This window comes from Rhinoderma darwinii, chromosome 3 (genome assembly GCF_050947455.1).
Source record: "Rhinoderma darwinii isolate aRhiDar2 chromosome 3, aRhiDar2.hap1, whole genome shotgun sequence".
Classification (NCBI taxonomy): domain Eukaryota; kingdom Metazoa; phylum Chordata; class Amphibia; order Anura; family Rhinodermatidae; genus Rhinoderma; species Rhinoderma darwinii.
The window spans coordinates 367,599,725-367,619,513 of record NC_134689.1 but is presented as its reverse complement, the minus strand read 5'-3'; the positions used below and the strand labels follow the sequence as shown (position 1 = coordinate 367,619,513).

The following is a 19,789-nucleotide window of genomic DNA, read 5'->3' as shown; positions in this document are numbered from 1 at the left end:
AGTCTTCCTCCCCGGGAGAAGGGGGGTTCCTCTTCATTAAAAAGAAGGATGGCTCCCTGCGTCCTTCTTTGAATACCGGGGTCTCAACCAAATCACGGCGAAGAATAAGTATCCGTTACCACTGATCTCAGAATTGTTCGATCGTATACGTGGTGCCAAGATTTTTTCCAAACTAGACCTGCGTGGGGCTTAAAACCTAATCCGGATTCGCCAGGGTGACGAATGGAAGACTGCATTTAACACCCGTGAAGGACACTATGAATATCTTCTAGTAATGCCCTTCGGCCTGTGTAATGCTCCCGCAGTCTTCCAGGTGTTCGTGAATGACATTTTCCGTGACCTCCTCTAGGTTTGTGTTGTGGTCTATCTTGATGACATCTTGATTTTTTCTCTGGATCCTATGTCTCATCAGAGACATGTCCGTTAAGTTTTGCTGCGGTTAAGGGAGAATCGTCTGTACGCCAAGTTGGAGAAGTGCATGTTTGAAAGGGATGCTTTACCCTTCCTGGGCTACATTTTCTCGAATAGAGGTCTCAAGATGGATCCTGAAAAGGTAAAGTCCATCCTGGAATCGCCACGCCCTCAAGGCTTGAGGGCCATACAGCGCTTTCTGGGATTCGCCAATTTTTACAGACAGTTTATTCCAAACTGCTCCTCACTGACATCTCCTATCTCTAACCTCACTAAGAAGAGCATGAACGCCAAGGTGTGGACTCCTGAGGCAGAGTCCGCATTCAATAGCCTGAAGAGTGCCTTCACGTCAGCCTCTATCCTCCATTATCCAAATGTTTCTCTACAGTTCTCGTTGGAGGTGGACGCATCCTCTGTCGGTGCTGGTGCACTCCTGTTCCTGAGAGGTTCCAAGAGCAAGTCAATGGTATGTGGATATTTCTCTAAGCTCTTCTCTTCCGCAGAACACAACTACCCGATTGGGGATCGGGAGTTACTGGCCATCAAACTGGCCCTGGAGGAGTGGAGACATCTACTAGAGGGCATAGCTCATCCCATCCCCATTTTTACGGACCACAAGAACCTCACCTATCTTCAGACTGCCCAACGGCTGAACCCTCGTCAGGCCAGGTGATCTTTGTTCTTTACCAGGTTCCAGTTTGAGCTCCATTATCGCCCGGCTGACAAGAATGTGAGGGCCAATGCCTTGTCCAGGTCTTTCGAGACAGAAGACACCATGGAAATTCCACAGAACATCATTGATCCATCCTGCATTGTCTCTGTCAATCCCCTGCAAGTTTAGGACATTCCTCCAGGGAGGACTTTTGTGCGCCTGGCTGACAGAGCGAGAATCCTCCGCTGGGGACACTCCTTTAGACTGGCAGGTCACGCGGGGGTCCGTAAGACCCGGGATCTGATTGCCTGTCATTTCTGATGGCCCACTTTGTTCCTCTGACCGGTCTTCCTTCTGCTCCTCAACTAGCCAAGCTGTTCATCCAACACATCTTCCGCCTGCACGGCTTGCCGCAGCATATTGTGTCTGATCGCGGGGTTCAGTTCACCTCGAAGTTCTGGAGAGCCCTCTGCGGACACCTAGATGTGAAGTTGGACTTTTCCTCGGCCTACCATCCTCAGTCCAATGGTCAGGTCGAGAGGATCAATCAGATCTTGGAGAACTACTTACGCTACTTCATCTCCAAGCAGCATGATGACTGGGTGCAGTTGCTCCTGTGGGCTGAGTTCTCTTACAATAATAATATTAGTGAGTCCACACAGAAGACACCGTTCTTTATTGTCTATGGCCAACACCCACAAATTCCTCTCCCGGTCCCTGATACGTCTGAGGTACCAGCTGCTGACACGGCTTTAGGGACATTCTGCAGATCTGGCAGCAGACTCGATCCTCCATCCTGCTGGTAGTCGACCGCATGAAGCGGAAGGCGGACACAAGGAGAAGAGCACCTCCTCAGTTTCTTCCTGGCACGGAGGTCTGGCTGTCCTCCAGGAATATTCGATTGAGGGTGCCGTCGTACAAATTTGCTCCCAGGTTCCTTCGAGATCCTGCAGCAGATCAACCCTGTGGCCTACAAGCTTCGGCTGCCTCCTACCCTCAGGATCCCCAACTCCTTCCATGTCTCTCTCCTGAAACCAGTGGTTCTGAACCGCTTTACCAAGATTCCTAGCCCTGTGGTTGCCTCCAGCGGCCCTTCAGACACTTTCAAGGTTAAGGAGATCTTGGACACCAAGTGAGTGAGAGGAAATACTTTTTATTTTGTGGATTGGAGGGGGTTTGGTCCTGAAGAGAGGTCCTGGAAGCCAGAGGAGAACCAAAATGCTCCTACCCTTCTGAAGAAGTTTCTCTCTCACTCTGGCCTCAAGAAGAGGGGGCGTAAGAGGGGGGTCACTGTCATGTCCATGGCTGCGGGCCGCCACTTTCACTCTCCTTCTGATGGCCGCAGCCATGGGTCTGCGAGCGCTGGCCCCAGTTTCTTCCTCCGCGTTCACCTCGGCCGGGTCCCGTAGGGTGCATGCGCACGCTCGTTCCTGTTTTTAAAGGGGCAGCGCGTGCACCGGACTTTAATGTTAATCCGCCCATGAGTGCCATGGACTATAAGAAGGGCCCAACCCCTTGCTTTAATGCCTGAGCGTTGTTTGTCGTATCCTAGTCTGTCTAAGCAAATGGACTCCTAGTGTTTTCCAGTTCCCAGTGTTTCCTGTTCCTGTATCCCGTGCTATCCTGGGCAAGTGCCATGCTGTGCTGCAGTCATTCTGTGCTGTATTCCATGCCTGTCCTGCTACTTCACGCCTGACGTCTACCCGCTGCCTAGTCCCAGCCGAGCCTGCCTTGCTGCTGTCCGAGCTGCCACAGGTACCCTATACGAACTATAGACTGTGACCTGCACCTTGTTGGCCAGCTGCCATACCACCAAGGCGGTACGGCCCAGTGGGTCCACGAACCATACGTGACACAGTGCTATACAGCCCCCTTATAGACAGTGCTATACAGCCCTCCTGTAGACAGTGCTATACAGCCCCCCCTGTAGACAGTGCTATACAGCCCCCCTGTAGACAGTTCTATACAGCCCTCCTTGTAGACAATGCTATACAGCCCTCCTGTAGACAGTGCAATACAGCCCCCCTTGTAGATAGCGCTCCCACCTCCCTTGTATATAGTTCGATATATCGCCCCCAAACACAAAAAAATTGTACTCACCTAGGCCCCATTCTCCTGACAAATGGAGCTACTCCTCAACTCCGACGGGATCCTTGTGTAGGCCAGCATGATCCGGTGATGTCATCACACCGGCCTGTGCGGGGATCCTGACCCTGCGCCTGATAGGCTGCAGACCAAATGTGGCCTGTAGCCTATGGCAGAGCAGGGAGATGCATCCCTGCTCTGTCATAGTGGACAATAGTATTATAATAGTACTATTGAATGTGGCATTGCTACCGCCGCAGCAGCCATAGTGGCTGAAAGCTCTGGTCTGGGATTCCGCTCCGGAAGGAGCACCTGACGTCACTGTACATACAGTGAAGGAAATAAGTATTTGATCCCTTGCTGATTTTGTAAGTTTGCCCACTGTCAAAGACATGAACAGTCTAGAATTTTTAGGCTAGGTTAATTTTACCAGTGAGAGATAGATTATATAAAAAAAAATAAAAAAAATAACATTGTCAAAATTATATATATTTATTTGCATTGTGCACAGAGAAATAAGTATTTGATCCCTTTGGCAAACAAGACTTAATACTTGGTGGCAAAACCCTTGTTGGCACGCACAGCAGTCAGACGTTTTTAGTAGTTGATGATGAGGTTTGCACACATGTTAGATGGAATTTTGGCCCACTCCTCTTTGCAGATCATCTGTAAATCATTAAGATTTCGAGGCTGTCGCTTGGCAACTCGGATCTTCAGCTCCCTCCATAAGTTTTCGATGGGATTAAGGTCTGGAGACTGGCTAGGCCACTCCATGACCTTAATGTGCTTCTTTTTGAGCCACTCCTTTGTTGCCTTGGCTGTATGTTTCGGGTAATTGTCGTGCTGGAAGACCCAGCCACGAGCCATTTTTAATGTCCTGGTGGAGGGAAGGAGGTTGTCACTCAGGATTTGACGGTACATGGCTCCATCCATTCTCCCATTGATGCGGTGAAGTCGTCCTGTGCCCTTAGCAGAGAAACACCCCCAAAACATAATGTTTCCACCTCCTGCTTGACAGTGGGGACGGTGTTCTTTGGGTCATAGGCAGCATTTCTCTTCCTCCAAAAACGGCGAGTTGAGTTAATGCCAAAGAGCTCAATTTTAGTCTCATCTGTCCACAGCACCTTCTCCCAATCACTCTCAGAATCATCCAGATGTTCATTTGCAAACTTCAGACGGGCCTGTACATGTGCCTTCTTGAGCAGGGGACCTTGCGGGCACTGCAGGATTTTAATCCATTACGGCATAATGTGTTACCAATGGTTTTCTTGGTGACTGTGGTCCCAGCTGCCTTGAGATCATTAACAAGTTCCCCCCGTGTAGTTTTCGGCTGAGCTCTCACCTTCCTCAGGATCAAGGATACCCCACGAGGTGAGATTTTGCATGGAGCCTCAGATCGATGTCGATTGACAGTCATTTTTTATGTCTTCCATTTTCTTACTATTGCACCAACAGTTGTCTCCTTCTCACCCAGCGTCTTACTTATGGTTTTGTAGCCCATTCCAGCCTTGTGCAGGTCTATGATCTTGTCCCTGACATCCTTAGAAAGGTCTTTGGTCTTGCCCATGTTGTAGAGGTTGGAGTCAGACTGATTCATTGAGTCTGTGGACAGGAGTCTTTTATACAGGTGACCATGTAAGAGCTGTCTATAATGCAGGCACCAAGTTGATTTGGAGCGTGTAATTGGTCTGGAGGAGGCTGAACTCTCAATGGTTGGTAGGGGATCAAATACTTATTTCTCTGTGCACAATGCAAATAAATATATATAATTTTGACAATGTGATTTTCATTTTTTTTTTAATATAATCTATCTCTCACTAGTAAAATTAACCTAGCCTAAAAATTCTAGACTGTTCATGACTTTGACAGTGGGCAAACTTACATAATCAGCAAGGGATCAAATACTTATTTCCTCCACTGTATATGGACAGTGACGTCATGGGCTTCTCCAGGAGCGGAATCCCCAGGCAGAGTGTCAGTGGGCAAAGGCGCTACCTACAGGGAGAGGGGCTGTGTGGCACTCTCAGGGAGTGGGGCTGTGTGGCACTATCAGGGCGAGGGTGATTCCACTCCTGGAGGAGCCATGACGGCAGCGTCAGCACCCGGCAGCTGAGTGGGCCCCCCAAGGGTAGTGGGCCCCGGCACTTGCCTGGGTTCGCCGGGTGTTGACGCTGGCACTGACTGCAGGATCAGACTACGTAGGGTTTGTTTGTAATTAGTTATGATGGAGACACATAGCTCTGCATTGGAGATGTATACACAAAAAGAAAGATATTTTTAATCAAGACTATTTGCACAGTTGATTAATTTTGCCTAACAGTAAGCATCCTTTATACTGATTGCTTTGCACGGATTCCAGTAAACAGAACAAGAGCTTTATAGAGATTTACACACTGTACAGCAGGGGACCTAGATAATCTGCTGGCTTCTCCTAAACAATATCTATAATGTTGCTGCAGTAAAACATTATTATGCGCCTTTAACTCATTAAAACGTTACATTAAAACAATAATGTATAATGATAACGATCTATCGATGACATTCCAGATACTTGTCATGTTAGATTACGAACACTGGCTGTAGGCCTCAAAACAACAAAGACCTCTATAATGCATGGCAAATCTCTAATCGTTGTTGACCCTCACATTAGAGAAAACCTAGCAATTATCTTCAGATTTTCAGTGAAAATAATTGCTACGTTTTCTCTAAAGTGAGCGTCAACAACTACTACAGATTTGCCATGCATTTCAAAATCATACAACTCATATGTATGACTACCTTATTATTTTGTTTAGCTCTCGTAATGCATCATTTACAAGAGCCATTTTTTTAAAACTTTCCTACCTTGGACAGAGCTTAGTTGTCAATGTGAGTGTCAATGTCCACTGATGCCTGCACAGGGAAAAGGAAATAACATATTGGCGAGCATCGCAAAAAAATTGAGTAATGGAGATAGCAGCTGCTACATAGAGACCATACTGTATTAGCAAATACAGGGAGCACAAAACTGTTAAACATGCAGGTAATACAGAAATTCTTACGTTTTTCCTTATGCAAAGCAACATAAAAACTTTTAGGCCTATGAGATATTATATTTTCAGAAATATACATTTTATTAAATGGCATTAGCTCTAGAAGGTTCTGGTATTGCAAAGTATTTTTTTTAAATCTTTTTAAAAATATTCAAGTACTTTATTAAGCAAGAGGCTAAAATGACTGATATATCTATAAACGTGTGTTAAGAAGTTGCAGTCATTGACTGATGTAATGTAATATTTGCTTACAAAGACAAGTAATGTCACTTTGTGTCACACACCAAATGATTATAATCATAAGTAATAAAGATTGAAGTGATCTGTCACCCATGAATGATAATTCTAATGCTGATTTTAATCCAATATTGCGTGGGAGTTCAGAGACATACTGTATATGCAGGCAGTGTAAGCAGCAGTGGGTGCAGGGGAAATTATGATAGCTGGTGAGGTCTTGTTTTATTGGTATTCTGAAAATCTAGAAATTTGGTCCCGCAGTGCAGGAGACAGGTTTTTCATTGCAGGATTTCCACAGCAGACATTCTGTCTGAAAACCTGCACCACAATTCTTGTGCAGTTTTTCGGCTGGAATTCCCTGCAGCGACCATGGCGGATAGGCTGTGTGCTTTTACGCAGCGTATCCGCCCTGTGTGGAGATACCCTTATAATAGGTCTGTTAGGATTCCGTTTTTTTTGTTATTGGAAAGAAAAGTGTATTCTGGCTATCAAGGAGAAGGGAAAAACTGATTAAAAGGAACTACCGCAAGGGTGAACAGAGCCTTACTGTAAGTATTATACATTTCTAGTATGAAACCCTATAAGATTTGTCATTGTATTGTTTGCAAGCTAATGGATGTTGTTTGATCTCTAATGGTATACTGTGCTATAAGACAGCAAAGTCTTTTGTTTACAGAACAATGAAGTTACTGAGGAAAAGTTAGAAGTTATAAAATGGACATACATCTAAATATACCATCAGTAATGAGCAACCTCCGTATTGTGTTTGTGGTTCTCTCAAATAAAATCCCATATTTAGAGGTTACTCTCCATTTTAAAGGGGTTCTCCAGGAGCTTAATATATATAATAATATATGGGCCTCTGGGTTGCTCCCTCTGCAGGAGCGGTGCTGCGGTGGCGGTGGCCGCCACGCGGTGGTGCAACCGATAGAGTAGGGACCCACTTTTAGAGGTCGCCGTGAAGTGGCAAGTGGGCTTGCATACAATTTGATCAAAATGTTACAAAGAACCTCTCGTTCATATTTAAATATTTTGCCTAGCCGCAATTGATCATAGTATACAGTGGATGTGCGGTCCATGTCTATTCTCTCCCCTTTGATATATAATAATATTGTATCGTGGCATACAGTAATTAATAGAAATAAAATACCTGCTTATTCTGTATTGGCCACTGATCTGTTGCTCCTATTGTTTTCTTGTTTTCACTGCTGAGTTACCTGTATGTGGGTGGGACTGTAGTGTGATTGACATCTGACTTTGCTGTAAAATTACAGGTTTTATTCTGCCACAGTTCTGTGTTTAGAGCTTACATAACACAGCCATACATAATTTCCGCACACTAAGGGTAAATTTTGGCCATAAAAATGAGCGCTAATCAACGAGATAGCTCCTTGATTGGCGCTCGTTTTCTCCTTTCACAAGAAGCTATGATCAGTAATGTATGGGGACGAGCAATCGTTACTAAGAGCGCTCATCCCCATGCATTTCCATCATGTCGGCAGCACATCTCCCTATTTACATAGGGAGATGTGCTGTTGACAACGATAATATTTTATGTTGCATAAACGTTACTATCAGCTGATGAACGAGCGTTTGATCGTTCATCGATGCTCGTTGCCCTGTTTATATGAACGCTTGTTTGCCCGATCACTGGCCCGTGTAAAAGGGCCTTAAGAATCACACATTGCTCTATAGTGCTGATGGTCACAATGTACACTAGAGAGTTTTTATTTATAAGATTTCTGTCCACTAAACTTTATTTACTAGAACCTGGACAACTACTTTAAATGGGTTGTCTGATTTATAAAGCCCATTTTCAAACACCATATTAAGGTGTTCTGAGTTGGGGACCAATATAAGCCCAAGCACAGATCATATCTCTCTCTCTCTCTCTCTCTCTCTCTCTCTGGAGGACCCAGCCTGACCCTGCCCATTGATTTCAATGGGAACCATGTAATGCTTAATTTCTCCTGTTGTGGCACTGCTGAGGAATTGAAGAGTCGCTGCCTGCTTCTTCTGAAGAATACACCTGAACCACTATTGAGGACAATCAGAGTTTACAATGTGTAAAGGGATAGGCTTATAGTGGAGATGTGAATGTAAGAGATTAGTATGTATACAGTTGGAGAAGCGATTTTACCTTAAGCACTGTTCACATCTGCATCGGATAATCCTTTAGGGGCCTCCGTCACAGTTCTGGTGGAAAATGACAGAAGTTAAACTATGGACACCCTCACGGAAACCCAGCGGAACCCATCCGTGATGCAATAGCTCTGGCACTTCAGTTTTTTAATTCTTCTGTTCCTATGACGAAACAGAAGAATGGATAAACTTAGCACAGATGTGAACGAAACCTTGCCAACCCCCTAACACATGTTCCATCTTAAGTACATCAGCTTGGTGACTATTTCTTATTGTGCTTTGTAAAAATTACTATGTTGCTGTGTGTTTGGGAATAAAGATGAGATTTTTCTATTATACTGCTTTGATGAGTTTAAACTGATTTACCAATTCAACTCCCATGACACAGATTGGAGCGACTGTCTAGAATTTACCACCTTCTGGAATCTTGGGAAGAGGAGCCTTTACTCTGAAATATCGGGTGCTTTTTACTATATAAAGTCCCCACAACTTTCCCACGGAGATTACATCACATTTAAAAGCAGAACCCATCCAAATTATATTCTGCTAAAATTTGCTCAGTTGCTTCTTCCCAAACATTGGCTAAGATTGTGAATCCAAATGGCGTATAGGAGCTGCACAGTAATAGGAAACCAAAAAATTGGTGGGTGCTAAGCCTTAGAGAGTTTTGACCATAAACTCCTCCAGTAGATCAATGCACAATCAAGTAAAAAGACATTTTTATCCACCCAGTGTGTAGGCAACGTTTCACCTTCCCATTGAAGGCATTTTCAAGCAATGTGCATAGAGCTTATATATAGTGTAATTAGGATAATCAAGTATGATTAATATAATAGGTACAAAACATATTATAATTTGTGCATAAAGGGATTACAGAGATCCATCCAGACAACACAACCATACATACAAAATGTCAAATGTATAAAAAGTGTACAAATAGTGTTAAAAAACATATAAATAGCAATAAGGCTGGGTTCACACGACCTATTTTCAGACGTATTGGAGGCGTTTTACGCCTCGAATTACGTCTGAAAAAACGCCTCCAATACGTCGGCAAACATCTGCCCATTACTTTCAATGGGTCTTATGATGTACTGTGCCGACGACCTGTCATTTTACGCGTCGCTGTCAAAAGACGGCTCGTAAAATTACAGCCTCATCAAAAGAAGTGCAGGACACTTCTTGGGACGTTTTTGGAGCCGTTTTCTCATAGAGTCCAATCAAAACAGCTCCAAAAACGGCCGTAAAAAACGCTGCGAAAACGCAGCAAAAAACGCAGCGAAAAATGCGAGTTGCTCAAAAAATGTCTGAAAATCAGGGGCTGTTTTCCCTTGAAAACAGCTCCGTATTTTCAGAAGTTTTTGGTCACTACGTGTGAACATACCCTAAGTGTGTCATAAGTATCAGCTGGAACTCCCCTCCGAGTTGTATAAGCTAAACGCACATGTCTTACAGATAATAGTTATAATTACATAACCTATCGGGAACTCAGCTTTGTTTAAAACCCATTGCGCACGCTCTGAGGGAAAACCCTATAGGCGTGAGTGACGTATAATCCCTTGGCAGAGGGAAAGCCAGCTGATAGAGCACATCAAGCATATGAGACACTGACCGCGCCATCTGATAAAGGGTATTACAACCAGGGTTGCCAACCTCCACTTCAGAAATTTCTGGACAACTGAGCTAAAAATCATGGACAGATTAAAATTTTTACGGACACATTACAAAATCATTGCCTGTGCAGAGTGCAGTGTTCTAGAAGTAACTCACCAGTCACAGCTCCGCTTGTACCTTCCCCTCGCTAACTTATGTGATGTTTTCTCTGATTAGTCGTTCAATTTCCCTTTTTTTCTCCATCCGGCCCAGACCACTGTGACGACTTATTCCAGCCACGACTTGTCTCTGCAGAATTTGACACATGGACATGTTGGTTTCTCGCTTTTTCAGCACCTTCCCCACCAATACCCTATCCTCTAAACAAACTCGTAATCCACAGTGCCCTAGATGGTAATAATGATCCCTCAGTGCTCAACACAATAAAAGTTCCCCATCGGTAACTGTACCCCCTGTAGATAGCGCCACACACAGCCCCCCTTGTAAATAGTGCCACACAGCTCCCCCATTGTAGATAGCGCCACACAGCTCCCCCCTTGTAGATAGCGTCACACAACTCCCCCCATTGTAGATAGCACCACACAGCTTCCCCATTGTAGGTAGCACCACACAGCTCCCCCTTGTAGATCGCGCCACACAGCTCCCTCATTGTAGACAGCGCCACACAGCTCCCCCACTGTAGATAGCGCCACACAGCTCCCCCTTGTAGGTAACGCCACACAGCTCCCCCTTGTAGATAGCACCACACAGCTCCACCTTGTAGATAGCGCCACACAGCTCCCCCCTTGTAGATAGCACCAGAGCTCCCCCTTGTAGATAGCGCCACACAGCTCCCCCCTTGTAGATAGTGCCACACAGCTCCCCCTTGTAGATAGCGCCACACAGCTCCCCCATTGTAGACAGCGCCACACAGCTCCCCCATTGTAGATAGCGCCACACAGCACCCCCTTGTAGGTAGCGCCACACAGCTCCACCTTGTAGGTAGCGCTACACAGCTCCCCCTTCTAGATAGCGCCACACAGCCCCTTTGTAAATAGCGCCAATCCCCCCTTGCTCTTAATGCCAAACACTCCTCTTGCTCTTAGTGCCACTCTCCCCTCCCTTGCTCTTAGTGTCACACTGCAGAGTGGAGCGGTAGCCTACTGCTACCACTCTCCACTTTGCCTAAAGTGACTCACTGTAGGAGGAGACGAGGAGGTCATACAGCGCAGCGGCGGAGGTGGCAGGTCAACTTCTGACTGGGGTTGGTGACGGCCTGGGAGTGGACCAGTCCAGTCACCTGACCTGTCATCTGACCTCATGACGCTGAGGTGAGGTCAGATGACAGGTCACCTGACTGGATTGGTCCATTCACTGATGTCACATTGGCCGTCAACTACCTCACTTGGCAAGCGGCATGAATATTTCCATATTCCGCGGATTCAAGCGGAATCTTCAACTATGCCGGGCCGCAGCCTATTCTTCCTTTGCACTGCGTATGTACATTTCAGAGCATACGCAGTGCAAAGTTCCGAAGAATGAGGGAAAAATCCCGGACGCTGTTGTTTTCTGCCGGACGCTACGGACGGCAGAAAATAACACCCATTTTTGCGGACTCTCCGTAAATTTATGGACGGTTGGCAACCCTGATTACAACCCATCAGCGATTCCCTGTATCTAGCCAGATCTAGCTTACGGCTCATGCGCAGCACAAAGTGTGCTAGAATACGAACAGGGACAGCAAATAGGACTGTCATATAAAAAAGAACAGCAAGTATGCACCACAATAGGTTCTACACAGACCCTAAGGGGGGATCCAGCCCCTGCTTTCTTATACGTCTGATGACATTAATAGAATCCTGGGGGGCTCTCTGGGAGATGTGGCTTTTCTTGAGATACCTGCAAAAGTGGACTTAAAGAGGCTCTGTCACCGGATTTTGCAACCCCTATCTGCTATTGCAGCAGATAGGCGCTGCAATGTAGATTACAGTAACGTTTTTATTTTTAAAAAACGAGCATTTTTGGCCAAGTTATGACCATTTTCGTATTTATGCAAATGAGGCTTGCAAAAGTACAACTGGGCGTGTTGAAAAGTAAAAGTACAACTGGGCGTGTATTATGTGCGTACATCGGGGCGTGTTTACTACTTTTACTAGCTGGGCGTTGTGTATAGAAGTGTCATCCACTTCTCTTCACAACGCCCAGCTTCTGGCAGTGCAGCACTGTGACGTCACTCACAGGTCCTGCATCGTGTCGGCACCAGAGGCTACACTTGATTCTGCAGCAGCATCAGCATTTGCAGGTAAGTAGCTACATCGACTTACCTGCAAACGCCGATGCTGCTGCAGAATCATCTGTAGCCTCTAGTGCCGACACGATGCAGGACCTGTGAGTGACGTCACAGTGCTGCACTGCCAGAAGCTGGGCGTTGTGAAGAGAAGTGGATGACACTTCTATACACAACGCCCAGCTAGTAAAAGTAGTAAACACGCCCCGATGTACGCACATAATACACGCCCAGTTGTACTTTTACTTTTCAACACGCCCAGTTGTACTTTTGCAAGCCTCATTTGCATAAATACGAAAATGGTCATAACTTGGCCAAAAATGCTCGTTTTTTAAAAATAAAAACGTTACTGTAATCTACATTGCAGCGCCGATCTGCTGCAATAGCAGATAGGGGCTGCAAAATCTGGTGACAGAGCCTCTTTAAAACGTTGTTTTAAATATGAATCGAAAAGAGAAATTAATTCAACACTTCATGTTTCATTAGTAAGAGAGTATTATAAATATAAAATAATTCCTAAGGTTCTTCAATCCCATTTGATACACAATCTTTTTCCAAGACATGGAGAGTTTTGTACGAGATTGGAGGGTCTGTCAAATGAATACGCCCCAAAAAACGTATTGAAAAACGCACGATTACATGCGGTTTTTACCTGCAAATTTCCTGTGTATTTCTGCGGTTTTGGTGCATATTTTCCGCAGCAAAATACGCCAAGTGTGCATGTAGCCTAAGGCTATGTTCACACGGGGTCTTTTGCCGAGTTTTTTGACGCGGAAACCGCGTCGCAAAACTCGGCAGAAACGGCCCGAGAACGCCTCCCATTGATTTCAATGGGAGGCGTCGGCGTCTTTTTCCCGCGAGCAGTAAAACTGCCTCGCGGGAAAAAGAAGCGACATGCCCTATCTTCGGGCGCTTCCGCCTCCGACCTCCCATTGACTTCAATGGGAGGCAGGAGAAAGCGTGTTTTCTGCCCGCGGCGCTCAATGGCCGCGGGCGAAAAACGGCGCGATCATTGCTATTCACACGGAGTATTTTGGGGGAGGAATATCTGCCTCAAAATTCCGTTTGGAGCTTTGAGGCAGATATTCCTCCCCCAAAATACTCCGTGTGAACATAGCCTTAGAATAAGAATAATACAAGATATCAATCCACTACAGAAGACCGGCAACAAAAGAGGAGCACAAGGCGGGGAGGATGCAGATTCAAGAGACAGTAAGAACCAGAAGAGGGAAGAACTGGAGAACACAAGGGGGACCCAAGAACAATTAGTGGTAAATATATCCACACACATGTTAACGGAAACTTAACTGTCTGTATATAAAAAGGGACTGTCATTTTGTCCTACCCCACAGGTGGACTGGTTCCGTCTTGATGTAGATTTGTATAACTTGTATAGATCTGTAAGATTAAAAGCATGTTTGTCTCAAAAAGACCAACCTTCTACTGCATTGAGTAATATGCCCAGAACAGAACTAAATCTTAAAGAGTGGGGATTATTTAATAAAAGTCATATTCAACCAGCTAAGACTTTACAAGTGGTTGAAGCATTCATTACAACAGTAAAAAAAATGTAGAGGGGTTAAAAGAAAGTTGGACTATGGACCATTGCTGTACTCCTAATGTGTCATACGGAGAAAAGTGTGCTCTTAAGGGATTGGTCCATAACTACAACCTAGTGATTAAACCCGCCGATAAAGGGTGCGGTCGTAGATATGGACCGATCATGTCCATTGATGAAATCAGACGGAAGTTTGACGACATATCTGTATATAAACGTGTGGACCGGGACCCTAAACCACAGATATTAAAACGAATGGAAGTTGCTATAGAGAACGCGTACGCTGTAGACCTGATTTATAAGGATCTACATAAGTTTCTTATCCCCGATAATTCAGTGACTCCCTTATTATATTTCCTGCCAAAAATACATAAAGACCTTAAGTCACCATCTGGTACACGATAGTCTCCAATAGAGACTCTTTGCTAAGCCCAATAGAAATTTTTCTTGATAAGGTTCTTAGGAATTTTGGTGTATCGAATGTTATATTAAGGACATGTCCGATTTTCTTTGTAACATCAAGGGGGTAATTTTTACCTCTAATGCAGTCTTGGTCTCTTTTGATGTTGTAAGCCTTTATACCTCTATAAACCATGATAGAGGTCTGGCGAGCGTCAAGAAAGCTTTAGATACCACTCTTTACTCTGAGGGATGTAGAGAATTTATTTTGACGTTATTAGACATTGTTCTTAAAAATAATCACTTTTTATTTGATGGTAAGTTCTACCTACCATTGAAGGGGACTGCCATGGGGGAAAATATGGCCCCCACATATGCTAATATCCTAATGGCAGGTCTGGAGGAGACGTTTATCTATGTGTCCCAGCACTTCTCACATATTTTGAGAAGAGGAAGATACAGAGATGACGTATTCGCTATTTGGACGGGGGACTTGCCCTCATTAGAAACTTTTTTTTCTTTCTTTAACCTGATTGACCATGACATTAAATTCTCCGTAGTCCATTCAAGTAATTCTATACAATTTATCGATACCACCATTGATGTGATAAATGACAGACCCAGCATAGACCTCTATATGAAACCGACTGACTGTAACAATCTTTTGCTTTACGATAGTATACACCCAAAGAAGATGGTTGGCTCATTACCTTTGAGCCAACTACTCCTGGTGAAAAGAATCGTAGATGACCCTGAGCAACTCGACTCACGACTAATTGATATGTCCATTTATTAAACGGGGCTATCCTAAGAAGATAGTAAAAGGACATTTGGACATTTGGAAAGTGTGAAATTAACCAATTGCCTAAAAGTGGGACCAATAAGACTAAGAGGATTGCTATGGATTGCTATGGTGAGCATGTACAGTATAGTCAATAAAGCATAAATAAATGGTAAAAGGAATGTAAGAGAAAGAGTGTGGTCTGTGTGATAGAGTTACTGAATTGATACTAAAAGTTAACTTTTATTAGTATTAGTAAAATAAATAATTCTGTTATTTATTTTTAAAAAAAGTCCCTATGGTACAGCTGGACATATGTGTGTGACCCCCACTCTCACACCTCCAGACTGGACAAGAATCTGCAAGTGTTATGGATTGACAGTTGACTACTTTGTCAAAAAAACACCTGTAGATGATGCCACACAGTCACCCTGTACTTGATGCCACACAGCACCCCTATACTTGATGCCACACAGCCCCCCTGTAGATTCCACTTTGGCCAGGGATTCCTCTGCTGCAGGAGCCCTAGACGTCACTGTTCATAGACAGTGACATTATGGGATCCTCTTGGACCGGAATGTGATGTCAGGGGCAACCCCAGAGCAGGAATCCCGGATAGAGCGCTACTAGCACTCTGCCTGGGACTCCAGCTCTGCTCCTGACATCATTGTCCATGTATGGACAGTGATGTCAGGGGCTTCCCCAGCCGGAGTCCCAGAGCAGATCCGCTTCTAGCACTCTGCCTGGGACTCCTGCTCTGCTCCTCACATACTTTCCATATATGGACAATGATGTCAGGGGCTTCCCCAACCAGAGTCCCGGAGCAGAGCCGCTTCTAGCACGCTGCCTGGGACTCCTGCTCTGCTCCTGACATACCATGCATATATGGACAGCTTCCCCAAGGAAGGAGTCTTGGAGCAAAGTGCTAGTAGTCTCTGCTGGGACTCCTTCTCTGGGGAAGCCCCTGACATCACTGTCTATATATGGACAGTTAAGTCAGGGGCTCCGTCTATGAGCAGAATCCGATGCAGAGCATCGGCAATGCTCTAGCCGGGAATTCCGTAACAGGAGGTGCCCTGCCCTGACGTCACTGCCCTTATATGGACAGTGAAGTCAGGGGCTCCGACTATAAGCGGAATCTGAGGCCAGAGCATCGGAAATGCTTCAGCCAGGGATTCCGCTGCAGGAGGTGTCCTGCCCTGACGTCACTGCCCTTATATGGACAGTGAAGTCAGGAGCTCCAAATATGAGCGGAATCCCCGGCCAGGGCATCGGCAACGCATTGGCCGAGGATTACGGTGCTCCGAGGGGAGTAAATGGCAGAGCAGGAAGAAGATAGTTTACTGCTCTGCCATAGTATTCAATTGTATCTGTGTCCTGAGGACGCAGATACAATTGAATGTAGCAGTTGCCAGGACAAGGCCCGGGACAGTAATTTGCCTGGACTGTCTCTGTAAATTCAGGACAGACCCGGTAAATTCGGGACTGTTGGCAAGTATGCATATGTGGACATTGAAGTCAGACTTCTCCTGGAACGGTCCCCTACAGTGGCACTATCTACAGGAATGTAGCGGGGTACCATCTATGGGGGGGGGGTGATATGTAAAAGGGGGCTGTGTGGCATTACCTACAAGGGGGGCTGTGTGGCACTACCTACAGGGTGCTGTGTGGCACTACCTAAAGGGGGGCTGCAGCATTATCTACAGAGGGCAGTGTGTGGAATTATCTCCAGGGGGAAGTGTGTGGCAAAAAATGTACAAATTAAATTCATCCGTTTTTTAACATGGACAGGGAAAAAAACGGATACTAAAAGGGGTCAAAATCATCTGTTAAAAAGGAAAACACGCCCGGAAACGGGACGGATGCAAAGCGGCCAAGAAAAATGGACCAAAACGGACGTTTTTATCGGCCGACACTCGGACCCTGTCGTGTGAATAGAGCCTTATTCTTTTGACAAATTAGTCAACTGTCAATCTATACTACTGGCCGATTCTTGTCCAGTCTGGAGGTGTGAGAGTGGGGGTCTCACATATGTGGGGACTCACATATGTCCAGCTGTATCATAGTTTTTTTTTCTTATATATATAAAACTAATACTAATAAAAATTTATTTTCAATATCAATTCAGTAACTCACACAGACAGACCTCACTCTTTCCCTTACATTCCCTTTCCCATTTATATACGACTTATGTTTGTGTGGTGCACACCCGTGTGGTTAATTCATAATTCATGTACTAATGAGAGACTGGTGGTTAGCTCTCTCCAGTCAATATAGCACTCACGTAAGGAAAATCATGCATCAACATTGGGGTGTATTGGATAATTTCTATAAAGACATACCAGAATTTTTTTCCTATCGGAGACCAATTAATATAAGGGATAAAATTGCTAAAACAGACATTCAGACATAGGGTCCCATAGAGATTAGCGGACAGACTAGGGGCTTTAGAAAAGGTAGTTACCTATGCATGTCGAGTAACATCTGTTCCCTTATGTTAAAAGGCAATACATTCATACATCCTTTTACATTGAGAAGGTTTGATATAAGAATTACCCTGTGTAGACACGACTATGTCATTTATATACTCCAATGTCCAAGGGAGCAATGTAGCAGGCCACAGGTGTAGCGTAGTAAGGCGGCTTAACGGGGGTTTAAACTAGGGAATTCGGAAAGGTATGGTGCAAGTTAGAAGGGGCAGGTAACATTAAGGGTTAAAATGTATATGTTGTAAAAGCTGGTACTGTCAGTAGGTCAATACAACGGCTTATAAGAGGAATTGTAAGGATTCACACTTTGCTAGGCGCCAGAATCGTGAGTCCCACCCACCCTGCCTTACATATTGATTTTCTTGCAACGATTTGCTGCTGTGTTTTTTCTTTCGTCTAGGTATCATGTGGTTGGAGTTGGAGCGTTGTGGTGTTTTTTGTGGTGCAGGTAAAGGGTCTTTGGAGGATAATTATTTGGAGGTAATGAGGTAATGAATACGATCAGTTGAAGGATGGAGGTTAACATCTGTTTATGGTACAGCTACAAGCTACAAGTTAGGACTCCTGGTGGTGGTTTGGGGCCTCAGGAAGTTAAGCAGTGCCATGCTTGAATTTTGGGTGCCCTTGGGTCAGGCGTTAGCGGCTAAGGGTAAAGGTCATGAGCTGGCACTAAAAAGAAGGTTGCAATTTTTAGATAATTGGAAAAAGGAAAATGCCTCCAAGGACTCTACCTGTTAAAAGTTATTTATTGTATTTATACAATGTCATGGTTATATGCAATTCTGTGTTTTTGTTTGGGTATTATTTATATATGGTAAGAAAATAAAGTTGGCTGTTGTGGCCTTTTTAACCACAAAAACTTGTGTCTGTAGTTTTTGGGAAGGTTAACCCCTTCCCGACATTTGTCGTATGAATACGTCATGGAAAGCTAGTGCTTCCCGCATTTTGCCGTATGCATACGACAAATGGTGGACACCGGCTCAGAAGCTGAGTCGGTGCCACCATCCCTGGGTGTCGGCTGCATTTTATAGCGGACACTCTGGGGTAATGACGAGGACCAAACTTTGCTCCGATCCCTGCCATTAACCCCTTAAATACAGCGGTCAAAAGCGATCGCTGCATTTAAGTTGTTTGCAGCTCATCTGAACCCCAGCAATGAAATTGCAGGGGTTACGGTGGCTGCAATGGCAACCAGAGGCCTAATACTGGCCTCCCGAGCTGCCTAGCAAGGAAGCCTTCCAGGACCCGCCCGGCGGCGGAGCCTGAAAGGCTTCCGTAGCCGACGGCAAGATGGCGCTGGCTCAGGAGCTGAGTTGTCGTCATCAGCGGTGGATGTCAGCTGTATGCTACAGCTGACATCCACCTGTAATGGCAGGAACCGGAGCTAGCTCCGATTCCTGCCATTAACCCCTTCGATGCAGCGATCGAAAGCGATCGCTGCATCCCAGAGTTTGCTAGCAGATCGGCAGCCCTGCTATGCAATCAGGGCTGGCGACTGCTGCTATGGCAACAGGAGACTTAACAATGGCCTCCTGCTCTGCCATTACGGAAGCCGATTAGGCCCCGCTGGAAGCAAAGCCTAATTGGCTTGCTGTCAGTGAATGATTGAAAAATCGAATACATTGCACTACATAGGCAGTGCAATGTATTTGAAAAAACAAATCTGACAGTTGGACCTTCATGTCCCCTAGTGGAACGTAAAAAAAAGTGTAAAAAAAAAAGTATAGAAAAGTGTTTAAAAGTTTTTAAAAATATATTAAAAGTTTAAAGTAATAAAATAAAACACAATTTCTCTTTTCCCCTTATCAAGTCCTTTATTATTTTAAATAAATAAACAAACCATACATATTTGGTATCGCTGCGTCCGTAACGGCCGTAACTACAAAAATATTATGTTATTTATTCCACGCGGTAAACAGTGTAAAAAAACCTGTAAAGAACTATACCAGAATTTGTGTTTTTTGGTCACTTTGCCCTACAAATACTGGAATAAAAAGTGATCAAAAAGTCGCATGTATCCAAAAATGGTACCTATATAAACCATAGCTCATCTCGCAAAAAACAAGCCCACATACAGCTCCGTAGACGAAAAAATTAATATGTTATGGTTCTCACATCTTGGC

General features: G+C 44.9%; 1 long non-coding RNA gene across 3 annotated transcripts in view; it reads right to left on the bottom strand.

Moving 5' to 3' along the window:
* Positions 1 to 19,789, bottom strand: part of LOC142749976 (uncharacterized) — a 54,883-nt gene that overhangs the window by 12,392 nt on the left and 22,702 nt on the right. For all 3 annotated transcript variants that reach the window (XR_012882533.1, XR_012882535.1, XR_012882534.1), the window contains exons 2-5: positions 13,785 to 13,837; positions 10,330 to 10,461; positions 8,558 to 8,613; positions 5,993 to 6,040 (exon numbers count right to left, since the gene is read on the bottom strand). This is a non-coding gene — a long non-coding RNA (uncharacterized LOC142749976). The remainder of the gene's footprint in view (positions 1 to 5,992; positions 6,041 to 8,557; positions 8,614 to 10,329; positions 10,462 to 13,784; positions 13,838 to 19,789) is intronic.